Raw genomic sequence first — 20,791 nt, 5'->3', positions numbered from 1 at the left:
GGGGGGAGGGAAATATATTGTTTTTATGCTGTATGTTATTTTAATGTTGTAAAATTTTATTATTATTATTATTATTATTATTATTATTATTATTATTATTAATTGCCCCCAATGAGCTGGGGGCATAGTGATATAGGAAGGATGCAAGCCTGAGTCCTGGGTAGTACTGAACTCACAACCTTATGGTTGCATTTAACTACTGCACCACCAGGGCTCATAATATATGCACCTTGAGTATGGTATGGTCATCAGTGCAGAATGCAAGTAGGAAGTTACCTGTTCTGGCTTGCTTCTTAACTTCAAAAGTTTACTCCATCAGTCAAAGTAGATTTTTCTAGAATGTAACCTTATGTCCCTGAATCTAAGCATGCCCTAATGGTTATTGTCAAAAATTTGCTGTGTGTTATACAGTGGTAAAAAGTAACATGCTTTTCTCGTTACCTACTATGGTTAAAAAAAATGCACTAAAGAGCTTGAATGGAAATATATTTTTGTATGTAATGTCCATTACTATAATTCATTACTTTTCAGTGGCGTGGGAAAGAGTTTTCTGAATGTTACTTGTTACTGGGTCAGTGTGCTGACTCAATATGAACAGTGAGACTGTGAACAGAAAGGGCCACATGGTTGGCTGCTACATATTGCAGCTGGTGAGGATTACTTTGCATTTTTCTTGTAATTATCTCAAATTTTCCAAATATTCACAAAATTTTCTGTACACTACATTGAAAATACCAGAGATTTAAAAAGGGGAGAAACTGTTATTTCATGTCTGGCTTTTGAGTATACAGCCTTTAAAGATAGGAGTTTGAATCCCTACATGTTCATGCAGGTTAGTACTAAATTAAGTAATTACCTACTTTTTTCTAAGGGGCTCCTCTTTATTTATAGCTATATGGTGAGTAGGCACACTATGGCCATAGACTAATAGAGTTCAAAGAGAGCATAAGGGCCATCCACTCCAACCCCCTGCCATACAGGAAGACACAATCAAAACATTCCCTGTGACAGATGGTCCTCCGGCCTCTGTTTCAAAATCTTCAAAGAAAGAGACTCCACCACACACTAAGGCAGTGTGTTCCACTGTTGAACAACTCTTACCCTCAGGAAGTTCTTCCCAATGTTTAGGTGTAATCTCTTTTCCTGTAGCTTGAATCCATTGACCTATGTCTTAGGCCCTGAACAGATCGGCACTTTGGGCTGTCTGGGAGGGTGGAGTCAGTGCATAGCATCTCCATGATGCATGGCCCAGCTCCAACCAGGGTGCCATGATGCAACTCGCTGCTCCACATGGTGTGCAGCATCACAGTGCTCCTCTAGTGCTGTGTCCATATGATGCAGCACCAAAGGAGTGCCATATAGTTGCAGCGCCACAGCTATTGCGCCCTTTCCAGGGTACAAAAAAGAGCCACTTTTTGCAACTCCTTTTCACACCTTGGAAAAGCTATATTGCTGTGGCCCTGATCCAACTGAAGAAGGGGCATCTGGAGGCTGCCCCTTCTGGACTGCTTGTACAGCTCCTTATTCTCTGGAGCAGCAGAAAACAAGTTTCTTCCTTCTTTTGTATGGCATCCTTTCAAATATTTAAACATGGCTATCATGTCACCTCTTAATCTTCTTTTCCCCAGACTAAACATACCCAGCTCTCTAAGCCACACCTCATAAGTCTTTATGGTTTCCAGATCTTTCACCATTTTGGTCACCTTCCTCTAGACATGTTCCATCGTGTCCAGATCACTCTTGAATGGTTGTGCCTAGAACTGGAACATATATTCCAGGTGAGGTCTGACCCCCAAAAAATAGATTGGTACCATTACCTCCCTCAATCTAGACAGTATACTCCTATTGATGTAGTCTTGAATTGTATTAGCTTTCTTAGCTGCTGCATCACATTGCTGATTCATGTTCAGCTTGCGGTCCTCTGTGATGCCTAGATTCCTTTTGTATGAATTGCTGTTAAGCCAGGTGTCACCCATCCTATATCTGTGCAGTTCATTTTTACTGTCCAAGTGTAGCAACCTACATTTCTCCACTGGTTTTGATTTTGTTAGTTTTCGTTCAGCTTTCTAATAATTTGATCCTATCCTCTGGAGTATTGGCTACCTGTTCTAATTTGGTACCATCTAACAAATTTGATAAGCTTGCCCTCTGTTCCATTATCCAAGTCATTGATAAAGATGTTGACCAGTACTGGGCCCAGGACAGAAATGTGTGACAATCTCCTGCTTACTTCTCTCCAGGATGAAGAGGAGCTGTTGGAGAGCAGCCTTTAGGTTTGGTCAGTCAATCATTTACCAATTAATTACCCAAACCAAATTAATTTGATGATTAAATAAACAAAGAAAGGCAGGACAATGTGGAATTGACTAATTTCTCCAACTCTGTTCATAACATCTATTTGAAACATGAGAAGATTTTGTAGTAAGTGTTTCCAGTCAAAGTTGAGGGAATCAGCCAACCAAATGAAGCAACAGACAGGCACATTTTTGCTACTGGAGAAGTTTTTATTTCATCTCACCAAGGTGTTAACAGACTTAAATATTGGGACAGGCGAATATAAAGGTAATTCAGTGCAAATGATGTACTGCATATAACAAAATCATGTTCCCAGTGCTCACTATGGATATTTTAAAGAGACATCTGAGTTAAATTTAAACATTCAAAGCTCTTAATTCACATATAAGAGAGAACATTGCTAAACCATTTAGAAAGGCCAGAGTGTGGCAAGTGTATAAAAACAAAGAAATGAAGGTGAATTTGAAGGTGCATGAGCTTGGAAGTTGTCAAAAGTTAGATATTTTCATAACAGATAGGAATACTATTTCATGTATTTTATAAAAATAACAAATGGAAAATATAACTGGCTCCAATGTATAGATGCACTTTTTAAAGTATTCCAGAAGACTCAATGTTTCTAAAAAGCTAACTTTTATTTCCCTACCTTTACCTGAACATAATTTGTACATTTAATTTTATAGCCCAGTGCCACAGTTTAGTTAATCATTTCTCAAATAGTTGTTTGGATTCCAAGATTCTGTGTACAAAACTATGACTGGGTTAGCTGTAATGCTCTGGATGCACTGTAAGAAGAAGTTATGGCATTTCTCCATGGGGCCAAAGTATGTGTGCATGTGGTGCAGGGGGAATTGGAGGAGAAGAATGGTGAGGAGTGGCGTTCCATTTACTACTTTTCTACAGCGTTTAAAAATTCTTCATTCTTGTCTCTGATGCCATGGTCATGAAGTAGGCAGGAATTTTCCCAGAAACCCAGAGATCTCGTTTCACCTATAGTTCTCTCAGTTTCTCCAAGGCCTGCAGAAAGGAAAATATCAATATATAATAACAAGAACCAATTGTTTTTTTCTTTGCAGTCACAGTCTTAAAAGCAAAGTCATGAGCGGGGAATGTAATTTTTCATGTAATTCTTCAATTCTGCACTGTAGAATCAAAACAGTTTGACACCATTTTAACTGCCACGACTCTATTCTACAGAATCCTGGGATTTGTAGTTTGCTGATACACCAGAGCTCTCTGAATGAGCAGGTTGAATGCCTCACCAGACTACAAAGGTTGCATGCTCCCTGGCACTGTTTAAAATAAAATAAAACCTATTTTTCAAAATCAGGGGGGGAATTCTGAGGATTTTTTTTATGTGTGTGCAGTGGGGAGGATGTTTGGTTTTTAATATTTTAAGCAGTTTGTGTGAGTTCTGGAGGGTACCAGGAGCAAAAAAAGTATGCAACTCTCAAACCTGTTGCAATCACCCATTCCTTCCTTAGACTGAGCATCTTCCTTCCACATGGTCCATGGAGACCTAGATCCAGTTTCTAGTTACAACTACAGTAAATACAGAGGCCCATTCTAGATGAGTATTAAGTACGCATTCTGCGCGTATCAGGGATAGGAAGGGGCGTCACTTCCTGACGCTCCTAACCCTAGTATGTGCGGAGCACGCACAAAATGACGGTGCCCATTCCACACGGGGCCCGCCATGTTGACGTCGCGGACACGTAGCATCCGGACGTCGCACGATGGAAGTGACGCCGCGAGTGCACGACTAGCGCCTTGCGGCACCACTTCTAGGGTGCAAAAAGAAGCGCCATTTTGGCTCTTCTTTTCGGCTGCGCCCGGGAATCGCGCGGTTTGGCTGCTGCGGTTCCTGAATGCAGCAACTGGCATCGCCGGCCGACCGCCATTTTTAGGCAGTCTGTAACCCGCCATTGTATCAGTGAGGTTTACATAAGCATGGACTTATCATTTAGCACACCCCCCAATTATCTGATTTAGCAGGTACAGTCACAATCAATCCTCTGTTATCCCACTTCTTCAGCTACTTTTAAAGAATCCCGGTTTCTCTTTTCTCCTCCCACTTTCTCTCTTTGTTTTTTACATCAATTGCTGCACCATGAATTCAAAGTGCAAAAGTTGTTTACCTTGAACTACCTCAACAGGAGGGAGAGGAGTAGAATTCTTGCTCTTCCCAATAAGTTATGACAAAAGTAAAATGTTGCAGCTTCTTCTAGCTGGTCTGTTGTTCCTCATTAATAACATTTGTCATCTGAATCACATTTTGATGTTGTTTGGAACACATATCCCATTTTTCATCTGCGAGACACTGGAGGGTATGCAGGAGTGACCAACTACATTGGAGATATATATATAGATATATATATATATATATCTATATATATATATATATATTACCAGGAGCCCTATTGGCACAGAATTTAAATGCCTGTACTGCAGCCACTCACTCACAAACCATAAGGTTGTGAGTTCAATAACAGCAAAAGGGCTCAAGCTCGACTCAGGCTTGCATCCTTCTGAGATTGTTAAAATGAGTACCCAGAATGTTGGGGGCAATTAGCTTACACTTTGTAAACCGCTTGGGGAGTGCTTAAGTGCACTGATAAGAGGTATAGAAATGTACTAGCTATTGCTATTGCTATTCCTGAATTTGGTTGACTTTCTGGATAGCTCAAGGGCAAAAATGGTCTGAAAGTCATGCCAACCTTTTTGTTTTTGGATAAAACATGAGGGTAGGATGGGCAGGACCAGCTTCAGAGGACACAAAAATGGGATCCAAACATCTATGCAGCTCTTGTGCTCCACATTGCCCACCCCTGTTTTAGCAATTGATTGAATAGATCTACTTTAGTTGAGCCTAGCAATTGTAGTTAAGCTTCATAGAACTGGGAGATTTGACTCACGATTTGCAGCACACAAGGGTTCCCCATTGGCATGTTCCTCCTGTGGGCTCAGTAACCCCAGGGCATGATGCATACTTGCAGAACCCCCGACTCAACTTGCATTCCATGGTATCAGGTGCAGGATCAGCATTTCCTGTTATAGCAAAATAGGAGAACAAGTCAGAAAGAGAGAGAGAGAGTTCCTTTTGAGCTTCCCTGTAGAATGGGTGGGATGAATTGTGTTGGAGGGTAAGGATAAGTAAAATAATCAGTTTCACTCTCTTTCACATCAGAAATTTGCAAGTGATAAAAGCTGAAGTGAACTGACATTTTTACATGGGGAGAACTTCTTTGCTATATGGTCTCCCCACTTCTCTCTCCACATAAGAACCCTGAACTCTGCAGAAATATGCAAAATGGTTGTAGATGAACTTCTGTTTTTGTTCTGACTAATATTGTCTTGCTCTCTCTACACACACACACACACCTCCATGCTTGGGAGGGATTTGGGGGGAAATGAGCAGTTCAAGTGGTAGTTTGCATTTCTCCTTCTGGTGTGCTGTGGTCCTAACGGTTACAACTCATGGTTATAACTATGGGTGTGTGAAGACAAAATAATGGTATTGCTGTCCCCAATAATTATTTTGCCCCCCAAATGAAATGTTCCTTCAATCTCCAAACTGGTATTGCACTAACTTTAAACTTCTTTTGAGCATTTAAGAATTATAGATTAGACATCAAAAGAGAAGAGGCTGGCAAGTGGCCAAGGGAATGCATTAAGCATTTATGCAATAATTCAGCTAATGCAACTCATTTGCTGAATGCCAGCATTGTGAAACTCATAGAATCATGGAATCATAGTATTCTGAACCATGAGACCCAACTCTGACTGGCAGCACTGGCATAGTTGGTGTTGTGTGCATCCAAGTCATTTCTGATCTATGGTGCCACTAAGGTAAACCCATCACAGGGTGTTCTTGGCAAGGTAGGTTCAGAGGGAGTATGCCTTTGCCTTTCTCTGAGGCTGAGAGAGGGTGACTTGTCCAAGGTCGCTCAAAGAGTTTCTGTGGCTGAGGAGGGCTTCAAATTCTAGAGCCCTGGAGCCCTAGTTCAATGCTCAAACCAGTGTGCCATGCTGACTCACAAACATAGTTTTGTGTTGCTATCAAGTACTTTTGGATCAAATTGAATTATGCTGATCCTATCCTAGGGTATTCTTGACATGATTTATTCAGAGAAGGCTGTCTTCTATCATAATTTGCTGTTTGATGGAAAAGAGATTCCACCTAAACATTAAGAAAAACTTCCTGATATTAAGCATTGTTCAATAGTGGAATGTACTTCCTCGTGTTTAAAGACCTCCAAGGAAGGAGACTCCGAGGAAGGACTGTGTTCCATTGTCGAATAGCCCTGACTGTCAGGAAGTTTCTCCTAATGTTGAGGTGGAAGCTCTTTTCCTGTAGCTTGCATCCATTTCTCCTGTGTCACCCCTTCAAATACTTAAACAAGGCTATCATATCATATCTTAACTGTCTCTTTTCCAGGCTAAACATACACAGCTCCCTAAGTCTTTCCTCATAAGGCATGGTTTCCTGGCCCTTCACCATTTTGGTGGCCCTTATTTGGAGACGCTCCAATTTTTCAACATCATTTTTGAATTGTGGTGCCCATAACTGGACACAGTATTCCAGGTGAGGCTTGACCAAGGCAGAATAGAGTGGCACCATCCTATATCTATGCATTTCATTTTTTCTACCTAAGTGCAGTATTTTACATTTCTCCCTGTTGAAGTTCATTTTGTTAGTTTTGGCCCAGCTTTCTAATCTGTTAAAGTCATTTTGAATTTTGATCCTGCTCTCTGGGATATTAGCTATTCCTCCTAATCTGACATTGTGCCTTTTCCACAAAAGATATTTCAATAGATAGAATAAAAACAAACAAAAACAAAAAGAGAGGTAAAAAGTTACTAAAAGAGAAGTTAGAATATAAAAAGTCATTATCAAATTATAAACAAACAATGCTCAGAATTAAAACCATTTTAAAGCAGATCTATAAAAAGACAAACAAATGAAATGAGCAGAAAGCATCACACATATCACACCATTACAAACACTTGCAGTCAATTCATAAAAAGTCTTTAAGAATAATAATAATTAGAAAACCCAAAACACTTGCCAGTGGAACAAAAAAAGAATAACAATTCCTAGGCTTTTTAGGGATGACATTGCAATGTCTGTGAGCAGCCACTGAGAAGGCCCTCTCCCTCATTCCCATAAAATAATCTGGAAAAGGTGATGGGACATAGAGAAGGGCCTTTCCCAAAAGTTTAAGGAGATTATCACACACACATTTTTTGCCCAATCCAGACATGGATTGGAGACGCACATGAATGTGTGAAAACAAGTGTTATTGCACAGGAAAACACCACTGTGCTACCGGCCAGTCAACCACCACCATTTCCAAAGCTGTGCTTATCCTGAAAATTGTGCAAGGATGGAAGCTTTCCGACCTTGAGAATCAGCTGGCTGAGTGCAGCTCGGAGACGGATGGTGGTTGGCCAGTAGCATCAGTGGCATTTTAGTGTGTGATAACACCTGTCCCCACCCCCATTCCAGCTCGATTCTATCCTGTGTCTGGATCGAACAAAAAAGTGTTATAATCTTCTTAGGGTCCAGACAGTATCCTTTCCTCCAAATAGTGTAAGGAGATATGTTCCTCTAAACAGCTTGAAGTGAAGCCATATAGGGCTTTATAGGTCATAACCAGCACTTTGAATCCATTGCTCCTGAATAGAGTATAGCCTTTGAATCAGATTTGCCCATGTGTTGCCTGACAATTCAACAATTCAGTTCCAAAATTGGTATTGCAATAATTTTAAAACTTCCTTTGAACATTTAAGAACTATAGTTTAGGCATCAAACTGAGTTTACTCCCAATTGATTCAATGGGTTTACTCCCACTGAACAGCCACTTGTGCCCCATACTAGAAGAATGACAAGAAATAAAATAACTCTAGTTGGGACTAATTAACAGGATTCCAGACAATATTGCCATTAATCCTGATATTCTGTAGCTCATCTTCTCCACTCACATTCACCACTAGCTTACCTGGAACTGTTTGGAGAACCAGTAAGAAGACCGCAAATAGAAGGAAAAGGATCTTCATGGTTAATACTCAATGCCCTCTGTTTCTTGTGGTATTCTTGAAGGGAGACTGAAGTCAGGATGAGATGCTGGGAGGAAAGGGGTCTCTTTATATACGGTTTCCAGACAATTGCAACACATTTTTGGGAGCAGTCTGACCATTAGGGAATATTGGGAAAGGGAGGTCACTCTCCTTTCCTACCACAAAGTCCAGTGATGTTCAAACATTGGAATGCATTTCCTTTGGCCCCCATGAAAAACAGATATGACTGTAATACTGTTCACATTGGAAAGCAGCCAACTGTTGAGGTCATTTTTTTCTCTGCTATTTTTCTTAGCTATTCTGGTAAAATACCTGTGACTCCAAAAGAAGGAGTCACTGGTCTTAGCAATAGAATCCTTGAGTCAGGTTTTCTATGACTGCTGACTTTGAGAGTTGGTGTCAACAGGTCCTGCCATGAGGAAGAGTGAGGCAGCCACCTTAGGCAGTAAATGCTAAAGGGAATGAGAATTGGTAGAATCATAGTGTTGAAAGGACCACAAAGGCCATCCAGTCCAACCCCCTTCTGCCATGTAAGAAAACACAATCAAAACACCCCAACAGATGGCCACCCAGCCTCTGTTTAAAAACCTCCAAAGAAGGAGACCACCACATGATGACACAGTGTATTCTATCAAACAGCTCTTACTATCAGAAAGTGCTTCCTAATACTGTACAGCCAGTATTTTTTTTTGTTTTATTTCTATATTAATTAAAATATTTCTATCCCACTCTGTATCAAAAGATCTCAGGGCAGCAAAAAAATATGTGTGATCAGTACAAAATAATAAAGAATATTTACACAGATTAAAATCATTTTAAGCCATTTAGCAAGTTAAAACTAGAACGTTTAAGATGAATTGAAATAGTTTAAAACAATTCAAGGTCATGCATATATAAATATCTGTATAAAGTCATTAGACTCCTAAATGCTTTAGAAGAAAGCTGTCTTTCAACCTTGTACTAGAATGACACCAGTATTATTTCTAAATGGGCCTCCAGTGCCCAACTAACAAACCTGACCAACTTCTGTTCATGGAATAGGGGGCATCTTATCCATTAGGCAGCAAATCCTTCTAGGGTCCTATCACACTCAAAATTAATGTAGTTTGAGTTTCAGAATCTGGGAGCAGCCGCTGAGAAGGCCCTTTTTCTTGCTTCCACTAGAAGAGCCTGAGAAGTTGGTGGGACAGAGATGAACTGGTTCCAGAGTACCCCCAAACTGTGAACCATCCCAGAAAGGTGACTTAGAATAAATCCTGGTCAGTGGTATCAAAAGCCACTGAGAGGTCCAGCAGAAGCAACAGGGACACACTTCTATTGTCCAGTTCCCTGTGGAGGTCATCTACCAAGGTGAACAAAGCTGTCTCTGTCCCATAGCCAGGCCTAAAAGTAGACTGACATGAATCTAGATAATTCATCTCATCCAGGAACCCCTTTTGAATTCTTCAGATGTTTCTCTGCTTTTTTCTGTATGTTCCATTGGATTCTCTCTAAATCTCTTAGCCATCTCTGGAAAATACAAACTCAAATTTTAATGGTTTGTATTTTAATTTATTTTATTTTAATTTATTAATGTTTTAATTGTATTGTATTGTATTGTATTGTATTGTATTGTTTTTAATTGTATTTTTTAAATTTTTGTTCACTGCCTTGAGTCCCTATATTGGGAGAAAGGCAGGATATAAAATAAAATAATAATAATAATAATAATAACAATACTTTTGTTAAGAAACCCTTACTTCCAACATGAGCCAAATAGATTTTTCAAAAAGAATAAAGAATGAGGCAGGGTTTGCAAAAAGGCTTGGAAGTATTTCTGTCCAGATAAACTTTACCCTTTATTCTCAGTCATTGCCAAGTTTTACTCCTACTCCATTTGTCCAGGAACACTGAAACCACCACCCCTTAGATATGAGTCATTGTAAAGTCAATGGTCCATGACTCCGATTTCACCTCCCATGGAGTTGTTCTGTGATCATTTTGTTACAAAACACCAGAAGAAACCATGGAGGCTGCGCACAGATCTCTGTTTGGTTTCCCAAACAGTACATGTTGCTAATTTTCTGAATGATGGGGCATGTCACAATAGCAAACAGACCGGTGAGGTGTGACGGAGTGACCCTGAGGTCCAAAGGCTGGGAAGCAGAACATGATGCCTTCTCTGACTTCTTTTCAAAGAAGAATTCAAGCTTTTTATGTGCAGTGCCTTTAAATCAGACAAGGAAAAGGTCCAGTCCACAGGTTCTATATGGTCCCTAAACCTCAGCTTTCTGTCCCACAGTGCCCCTACCAACCACCTCCAACCCCAACCACTAAAGCACAGTGAGGTCAAGCATTTTCCAGAGGTTCAGGATTGGCAAAGGATAAACCACCCTAAGGACATCCCATTTCTCTTTGTACTTTTTACAATGAGTATCTGAAAAGGTAGAGCTAGGAATGTGAAAATTTCCCAGTCTCAGTTTTGCCATGTTTCTCCAAGTTGCCCTCCCTCCCTCTACACACGCACACCCACACACCATTTTCTTTTGTTTCTTCTCTCTCCATTTCTTTCTTGGCTAGACAGACATACAGACAAAGAGACAGATAGATTTTATTTCCTGATTGAAACCAGTCAGTGGCCCTGAGGAGAACTGATCTTTTCAGTGGCTTGAATTTTGGACTAGGACTTGTGTACTTGCCAGGATGGGGCCTAAGGGTAGAAATAGTTCCAAGAGCAAAGGGCCTTACAAGAAGCTGCCTCCTAAATGCCCACCAGTTGAGATCCCTCCTTGTCAGATGAGGGGGAGGAAGAGATTCCATGGGAGGACAAATTGAATAGGGTTAGAGCCCTTGAACAGTCAGAGCTGCCTGCTAGACAGCTCCCCCTGCCTCTTAGGAGAGCTTCTAGAGCTTCTAAAAAAAAAGAGGGTAGCTAAGGAGATCTTGACAGATCTCAATGCCCTAGAAAAGTGATGCCAAAACAGAAAAATGGATACAAAAATGTGCACATCAAAAGCATGGAAAATATTGCTATTGTTGTGTGCTTTCAAGATGGTTCCAATTTATGGCAACCCTAATGAGAAACCTATCACTGGAGTTTTTTGGGAAGATTTGTTCAGGGGAGGACTACCTTTGCCTTCCTCTGAAGCTGAGAGAGTGTGGCCTGTGCAAGGCGACCCAGTGGGTTTCCATGGCTAAACAGGAATTCAAACCCTTGTCTCCAGAGTTGTCATCCAATGCTCAAACCACTATACCATACTGGCCGTCACATAAGAAAAAATGTATGTACCAATGTGTATATTAGAAATTGCACAGACACTGGTGCACAGAAATATTCACTAATGTCCATGCTAGGAGAAAATGGCTTGCAACCCAGTAAGGAAATGGAAAATAATGGGAACACTACTGACAAACTGAGGAACTCAGCAAGAATGAAACCTAAGCGGGATACAGAACACCCAAAAATGGCAATCTGCAAGCACCCATTTTAACTCCAGAGGGACGCTGCAGCCGCCAAACAGTGCAACATCCCTCTGGAGTAAAAAGAGCCCAGTTTTTCTGGGTTCTTTTTGCAGTGCCCGGGTTACGTTGGGAGTGCACCACTGATGCACTTGTGATGTAAGCAATGCACAGCGACGTGCCCTTACATCAAGATGGCAGTGCCTGTGTGGATGGGATGCCGCCATCAGGCTGCCGCCGTTACATACTAAGGTTCTGGACCGTGTGGTTGCAACATGGTCCAGAACCCTTGTATTGCCACCATCACACCCCTTTTTGCCCATCTGTCTCAGGCCCTAGCAACCCTAGAAACCTTGGAAATGTTACCTCTTGTGTTTTGTTTTGTTTTAATATGAAGGGTTAATGTAAAGGCTTGTAGAGCTCTAGTATAATCTTTCTTCAGTGTTTATTGGGTTAAGGTGAGCATGAATCCATGATGATGGCAAGGCTAGGTAGGCAGTGCCTACATAAGCAGGAAGACTTCCTCTTAATCAGAGAAAAAAAAGGAGGATCTCCATTGCTAGTTTTGGAACCAAAGAGTACTAAACCAGTGGGCTTGTACAGAGAACAGCTTTAATCTCCTACTACAAAGACTGAAATTCAAGTCATAACTGGTGAGTGCATGGACTTGATTTAGTTCACCTAAAATTGCTGTGGTTGTCAGCAGTCAGATCAACAAAATTCATAGTAGATCTTTGAACATTTTAGCCAAATTACATTAAAAGGATGGGGATTCCCTTTCCTAGTTTGTAATTTTACAAAACATTAGTTAGCATACAGCTAAGACTACAAACACAGAGCCTTTTTATAATACACAGTTATAGCCCTATGATTCCCCTTTAAATGAATACTTAGATAAATGTTTTCATAAATGTGTTATTTTAATGTAGGATGCAAGCTGCTTTGGGTCCCTTATGGAAGAAAAGTGGGATATAAATTAAGCAAATAATAAGGTGCTCATCTCCATTTCTAAGCTGAAGAGCCAGCATTCTCCAAGGACTGCTCTGGTGGTCATGTAGCCAGCATGACTACACCAAATGCTGTTACCTTCCAATTGAGAATTCAAACTGCTAGGCTGACAGAAGCTGAGACTAGTGAAAGGAGCTCATCCCCACCATGCAGCATTCAGGCCTCGAACTGCCAACCTTCCAATCTTCCAGTCATCAGAACTGGCATCTTAACCACTAGGCCACTGCATCTCTTATGTCAAGCAACAGTAAAAGAAATGTGGGCTAACTGAGGCAGCAGCCTTTGTTGCTTTGAATCTTAAGGAGCCCTGGTGTCACAGTGTTTAAATTCTGGTACGGCAGCCACAAAATTGTAATTTTGATCCCAGGGCTCCAAGGTTGACTCAGATTTCCATCCTTTCATAAGTTGGTAAAATGAGCACCCAGCTTGTTATGGGCAATTGGTTTACAGATTACAAATAGCTTAGAGAGTGCTGGTTCACTATTAAGTGGTATAGAAATGTAAATGCTATTGCTATTGCTGTCTTGTACAATTCATAATGTTACACAGCCTGAAAAGAAATTCAGTTTCAAAGAAGGTGCAGCTTTTGCCAGTTACAATATTATTTTGGTGTTGAAAGCACCACAGTTTCCAGCTTTTATAGAAAATTTCCTGTAATTGTAGGGGAAAAAATCCAGACCGTTCCAATGCTATAAGACAAAAAACAAACAAACAAAAAAAAACCTTTCCAATTGCTCAAAATTCAGAAAAGTAGAGATTTTAAATACTCTAATGACAGTTCTCTTGCAAGGTGGCATTATACAACTGTTGCATGCTTCTATGAATGTAAATAGGGAAGTGACAAGATCTTGTTGCTGTTCATTAAACATACTTTTTTTGTTTTCTTGATTCTTGGCTCAAGCATTTATGTTCTGAAGTATTTATGCTCAACAGGGTGGGCACTTCAGTCAGAAATTTGATGTTCAGAACATGGCGTTGTTTGCTTAAGTAATAAAAGAAACAGTGCCTCATCCATTTGGTTTAATTATATGAGACTCGGTCAAGGCAAACTGAAGGGAGGGAAGAAGTCATTCCATTGTAAAAATCAATGCAGTCTATTCTTCCTTGTTAGACACTGCAAACTGAGTTTTATGCTTTACACTGCTAACTGCAAGAGGAGTTGGGTGGGGGAGCCAGCTGAGTATTTTATAGCCCTCATTCTTCAGGAATTTGTCCGGAATGGATCACTTGTCTGTGAGGGGCAACCAAGTTGAAATATCTCATTCTCCAAAGAGAAGCAAGAATAAGGACATACAGTACATTTACATCCCTAAATGTAAAAATATGCCCAATCTCTTCAATACAGTATCTCAGTCAATGCCTGCATTTTTGAACTTCAATAAAATTATTGAACTGGATGTTTGCAGACAGAACAGTTGAATCCAGTGGTATTAGATGTAGGGCATACCCTTTCCCCACTGCAGCCCCTCATTCACCTCAAAATCTGATCTCACAGAGCAGGTCTACAACTGCATTGCCATTACAACATTTGTATTTTTCCTCGTTGTTCCCATTTGACAAGTCTCATGAGCTTTGGGGTGAAACAGACCACCTCGAAGGGATGGCTTGAAGCTGCTCCTTCTGAAGATGGATTGGGGCTTCAGCAACCTTGCCCAATCTGCCTTTATGCCAGCTGAAAAAGGAGCAGCAGAGAGCAGCCAGCAAAAAGTTAGCTTTCCCCACCCTGCTGTGGTCAGAAGCTGGCTTTAAGGTGCTCTGGTGGTGTGTGACATGTAAATACTGTGCCACTGGAGTGCCCAGGAGCTGGGCCATGTCTGGGCACCAGGCAGCTTCAAGACATCTTGGGAGCATGTGGCATCTAAACACCACACTCCCAAGCCACCGAGAAGTTGGCTTTGAGAGCGAGTCTGTTTTGGCTCTTTGTGTATATTGTACATTTTGTTTCCAGAATATTGTTTGTACACTCTTTCAACTTGATCAAAATTCTGACCCCCCCCCCTTTTTTTTTTTTTTAATTTCTGGGCTGAAAAATCCAAGTGGGTACTTTGCATGCCTGTATGTATCTACATTATATCCTACTTGAATTTTCTTTTAATATCTTTTTGTTCTAATGACCTCTGAGTAGTTGGAATCATGTTTAAGAACATACAAAGATTAGACATGGATCAAGAAAGACACTTTAATTCAGTCTACTATTTTTTTCGCATTGGCAAATAAGGTGCTTCCAGGGTATAGAGCACACTCAAGCAGAGTACCCTCCATATTTTTTTTTTTTTGCATCATAACATAAGGAGGGCACTATATGAAAAAGTATGTTTTGAGGTATGTGTCCTTTCCCCCCCTTTTTTTTCTTTTGCACAGAAAGTGGTATTTCTATGAACACACAAAAATGTTTCCAGCACATAAAACATAGGTCCCTGCACAGTAAACAAGATTGTTCAACATAAAAATGTTTTCTGCTGAGGAAACCCTTTTTCTCTTCAGAAGCAAAATTTTGAATGCAAAAAATAACATTTCTGCACAAACACAGTTTTATGATCAAGAAACTTATTTCTGAATGGAAAATTCTGCTCAGAAAATTCTGTTTTCAGTTCACAAAATGTCATTCTAAACACGCACACAAAAATCATCTCCATGTTTTCACTGAATAAGTCCCAAACTGTGAATATCCTGAAAACTGCATGTTTTACAACTTTCTTCTAGAAAGCAGGAAAATGGTAAAATTATTCATGTTTGCTTGTTAGAATAGTATTTGCAAACATGTATATCCCTATTTTTGAGGTGCTTGTCGTTTCTCATATGCAGTGACCAGAACTGTACATGGCATTCCAAGTATCATAACTCAACCTGCCTCTCTCTGTAAGGTGACATCTAAAAGATCTTGAAGCAGCATCTCTTGTCTCTGCCTTATGCTTTAGGGGTGCTGAGTTCCCAGGCAACCATTTAGCACTACACTGAAAAAGAGATGAAGACCCATTATTTTCTCTATATCCTCCTTATCTGCACTCTTCTTTCTGGTAAGTACTTGTGTTTCAGCTCTAGACAGAACAGTGTCTAAAAATATTGAGTGCTCAGGTAAATTCTTCAGCTTTAATATGCGATGGGGCTCTTGTAACTTTAGATTCAAACACACTGAGAAGCAGGATGAGGTACCATACAGCTTGGTGAAACAGGTCAAAATTACCTGTCTGGTCATTTCTTTCAACCTCAAACTTTCTGCTCCATGGCTCTTGACCTCCAAGTGGGGAGAATAAGGTGAAGAGAAGAAAAGTGCAAAGCTCTATTATTGTTGGCACCTCCACGCCACTTTCTCCAAAGATCTATGTTTAGAGCAGATGGATACAGCTAAAGTTTGAGGTTGAAAGTGAAGGGAAGACAGATACCTTCACCCACATTCAAGGAGTTTTATGGTACCCCATCCTGCTTTTCTTTGCACTTAAAGATACAAAAGCAACATCCTGTGTCCAAAATGGCAGCCGTAACTGGTTTGTGTAGCACAATTAATGTATAACTCTACATGCAGAGATTTACTACACAATCTGTATGTTGGATCTTGGTCATAATTTCACTCAGTGGAGAGAAAACTTTTGAAATTCTTGTTCTTGCATGTGAAAGTGAAACAAGCATCCCTGCTGGCAAGAACAGGTGCTTAATTTGATCTACAATCAGAACTGTCTTGGTTTGCTTACTTGTTCCCAGAAAAATTGTAATTCCAGAAGAATTACAGAAGAATTCCAGTCTAATTACAATGGAATAAATAAGTAAATAAAAACATTGGCTTATGATGACCTATCAGGTATTACTTCCATTTCTCCTCCATTTTGCTTTCCTGCATGTAAAGAATCTGGAGAATCAGTCCACAATCCAGCTACTTGTACAAAAAGCAATGGGCACTGCGTAGTGATGAGCTGTCCTCCAAATTTTTATGAGATTGGAAGATGTAGTAAAGAGGTCTCTTGCTGTAGAGGGTAAGAATAAATTGCCTAATGAATGTATGTTTTCATTACTTATCCAGTATTGAAAGGAATCATTGTACCTTTGAGACTAACTGAAAGAGAGAAGTTGGTAGCATGAGCTTTTGTAGACTGGAGCAGACTTCCTCAGATGCATGTACAGTAGACTCAAGTAGATTTAAGTCTATGAAAGCTCATGCTACCAACGTTTTTCTTTCAGTTAGTCTCAAAGATACTACAAGATCCCTTTGTATACTAATTTTCCATACTAACATGTTTGTGTCTTTGAATATTACGTGCCCAAGTTAAAGTTGAACTCTACTGACTGCTTGAAATTTTCCTCTGCATTTGTGGGCAGAGGCAAATTTACCACATTCTTCCAAATTTTGTGGGATGGGGCTCCCCATTATCAGGTGGTATGTTTACATCCCCACTAAAACACATGTCTGTTCTATTCCTGCTGCTTTTGCATCTGGCCACAGTAGCCAGTATGTTAGCAGACATTTGGTATTGATCACAATGCCCTAGTCCTAAGAAGATTCCCCAAGCCAGTGTAATGGAGAATCCCAGACCAAAGGTAATATTTGTCTGGTCCAGGATTGTATTTGAGAATGGGGGGGGGGGATTGGCAAGGAGGTGTGCATTTGAGAGACTTGGGTTGATCTTTCAGACAATTTTTGCAAAAGCCTTTTTTTAGAGAGGGGTTCAAAGGCTTCGGGGACTCATGAGAAGCTTTGGTGAGTGAAAAAGTGGGGGATCTATCTGGGCCCACAGGCCACACTTTCCCCACACCTGACATAGAGGGTTTTTTAACATTTATAAAGCATGATGAACACATTTGTTTGTTTTGGATCACAGATGAGCATGGTGCGAGTACGTCCCATACTTAAGATGATTCAGATAAGAAAGTAAGTAATGGATCTCTGGATTCTCATAAAAAAGTAAATAGTTCAAACCAGCCTGAACACTCCCTATCTCTGAGTTAAGTTATGAGAACAGAAAGCCTCTTGGACAAATGTAGACTGGGAAGTAGGGATGTAAAGAATATTCTCCAAAATTCAAAAATTAGTATAAATATGTCTAATTCGAACATTTTGAAAGCATTTTATAGGGAAGAAATTCTGATCACTTCTCGATCATGAGTAAGAATTTTGATTTTTAATCATTTCCAAATGAAGAGAAGAGAAGAAACTTTCAGCTGACAAATTCGACCTACAGAATTTGGGTATTTTGCGTAAGAAAAGCTACCATTCATCCTGGGTTTTACCAGAGGCTATTTCCTTTGTTAGGGTGATCCCCCCCACCATCTTTGCTCACTCACAGATTTACTTTGAAAAACAAAAGAGAACAAAAGGGGAGGCATTTTGTGTGTTGGTGGTAGATAAGACATCCTGCCCTTTCTGCCATGCTCTTTTTGGATGCATCACACACTCTTATTCATGGATATTTTGAACTCTTCTTGCCAAGTGTGTTTGTGTGTGTGTGTGTATGTGTGTGTATATATATAATAAAATGCAAAATAAAAGTAGGTTTGCCTTAGCATCACCTTGAAAGAGCTGGAGAGAGGTTTGTCATGCCCTGCCTCTGAGGCTGAGAGAATGTGCACTCTCCTTGCCTATTATTATTATTATTATTATTATTATTATTATTATTATTATTATTATTATTATTATTGCATGACCTTAGCATCACCATGGGAGAAGAGCAGAGTTGGTCAAGCCCTGCCTCTGAGGCTGAAAGAGTGTGACCCTCACAAAAGAGAAGAAGGGGCAGGGTGGGGTGCAATGGCAGGAATTCTGCCATGAGGGATAAAACCTAGAATTCGAAGGGATTCCAAGAGGTCATCCAACCCCCCTCTTCTACCAGGAAGGAATACCTAGGAGTTGGAGTTGAAGTTGAGAGCATATGACTTGCCCAAGGTCAGCCAGTGAATTTCTATGGTGAACTGCGAGGCTAGAGTCCTGATCCCAGCTCAGTCATGTAAATCCACAGGGTGGCATTGGGTAAGTCACACTCTCTCACTCATGGATATTCTGCACTCTCCTAGCCTATTTATTATTATTGCATAACCTTGGCATCACCATGGGAGAGGTGCAGAGTTGGAGTTGAAGCTAAGAGCATGTGACTTGCCCCAAGGTCAGCCAGTGAATTTCTATGGTGAACTGGGAGAATAAAGATCTACTGAACTTTTCCCCTTCCCCACTGCCATTCCCTTCTCCTTTTGTCTCTTGTCTCTTTAGATTGGAAGCCTGAGGGCAGGGAAATGTGCCAAACTTCCTTTTGACATGGCAATTGAGTTTGAAATGCAAATTAATTAGCGTAATTATTCGACTTGTTTTTTATTGTCATTCGAGAAATCTGTGAAAAATATTTCGCTAGCTGCTGGAAGGGAAAGAAGAAATCACCTTTTGGAAGGGGGACTTGTGGAACGAATATTTTTTAAAGAAATTCTCTTAAAGTTCTCAATGAACGAGAAGAAAAACATGGGTTTCTCCAGTCACTACTGGGAAGTTTCTCTACTTTATGAGATTTTGACTTAGCAAAAATAGAACCAGGTGAGGGATTAATAGAAGCATCCCCTCCAATAGTTCATAGTTGAAACCTGGGACATTGTATGGCTGAGCAATATCAGTGTGGTCAAAAGGGTGTGTATAGGCAAAGTATGTGCAAAAGTACAAAAGTATACAAAATAATACAAAACTACTATTTTAAGCAGAGAAAACATGGAATTTAAGCTTTGAGTTTAGAAAGGCCAAGAGTATGCCCTCTCTTTTCCTCTCCTTCTTACTGAGTTTCACTTTGAAATCAGGCATTCTTTACATGGACCTCCTGCTCAAAAGGAAGTGGTTGCAGCTCTGAAAACTGGTCACCAATGCTTCATTACATGCAAGAGCTCTCTGACTCTTGTCATCCCTTCTGCTGAATTCAGAATGGGTACGACCAATGAAGAGGGGGTAGACTAATAACCTCTTGTTGATCACATAGTGGGGCACCACAATATGACCTCAGCAGAAGTGATGGCACCAGCCAGGCTCTCACAGGGAGCTGTTTAGTTGGTAAGGCTGCAGAGGTGGTGGCTACACCAGGGTCAAGGAGATGGGCCAGCTGGCTTGTGTGCACAACAATGTGATATCACATTTGATTCAGCTTGGTGCATGTGATCATCATTGTAGTTGGTCCCAGGCCGCTTCAGGTCATAATGGATTAAGCAGCCTATGTAGACATGTCCTGAGTTTGCAGAAACTGAAGCAAAATGAAGATGAAAAGGGATGAGAGAAAGAGAAAGAAACCAGGATGTTTTAAAAGCAGCTGAGAAAGTGAACAACAAAGGGTTAGCAGGGACAGTCCCAGACAAATCAAGACAGTTGGAGGGTATATAGAAGGTCAAAATTAGACTGAAACTTAAATGAAGGCTGATAAGAAGCACAGAGACAGAGGAGACTAGAACTAGATGTATTGTTTCTGTATATTTTATCTTTACTAATTTGAGAATTTCAAAATGTTTTCTATTTAGCACATACTATATGTACATGAAGACATTTCATTTCTATTGCATCTCAGCTAGAAAAAGGATCTCATCTCGTTTTAATGCCAGCCTGACCAATTATGTGCCATGACTTTTTCAAGAGTTCAAGAACTACTACATAACCTGTGCTTTGAAAATGACAAAGCTCTTATATTAATAAAATCAATGCAGCTATACCATTAATGGTGCACTCATTTGTGTGTGAAAGAGAAAGAAGCAGGTAGTTTCATTACTGCTCTTTGTTCAACTGAAATGAATAATCATTAAGAACTCATTCCAGAAAACAACATGTTTGTGGCAACTGCTGAGGATACACATAAATGTTCAAAAATAGAAAATATGTATTATGTTCCTCTAGATTACAATCACTTCCAGACCTGAATTATTTTGTTAATTCTAACTAGATTAGACCTATTGAATCAATGGAATTTACCTATGTATTGACTGTTTATTCAATATGCATGCTGTATGAAGGACTAACAATAAGCCC

The 20,791-nt window shown here is 40.2% G+C and overlaps 1 long non-coding RNA gene across 3 annotated transcripts in view; it reads left to right on the top strand.

Moving 5' to 3' along the window:
• LOC121918986 overlaps positions 1–20,467 on the top strand; it is a 26,909-nt gene extending 6,442 nt beyond the window's left edge. For 2 of the 3 annotated variants that reach the window (XR_006101363.1, XR_006101362.1), the window contains exons 2-5: positions 15,741–15,839; positions 16,664–16,790; positions 17,634–17,683; positions 20,290–20,467. This is a non-coding gene — a long non-coding RNA (uncharacterized LOC121918986). Of the gene's footprint in view, positions 1–12,395; positions 12,468–15,740; positions 15,840–16,663; positions 16,791–17,633; positions 17,684–20,289 lie in introns of those variants that run through there. The other variant, XR_006101364.1, reaches the window with a different exon arrangement.
• Positions 20,468–20,791: the final 324 nt, after the last annotated feature.

This window comes from Sceloporus undulatus, chromosome 1, assembly GCF_019175285.1.
Source record: "Sceloporus undulatus isolate JIND9_A2432 ecotype Alabama chromosome 1, SceUnd_v1.1, whole genome shotgun sequence".
NCBI classification, from domain to species: Eukaryota; Metazoa; Chordata; class Lepidosauria; order Squamata; family Phrynosomatidae; genus Sceloporus; species Sceloporus undulatus.
This window is presented reverse-complemented; position numbering and strand designations above follow the sequence as displayed.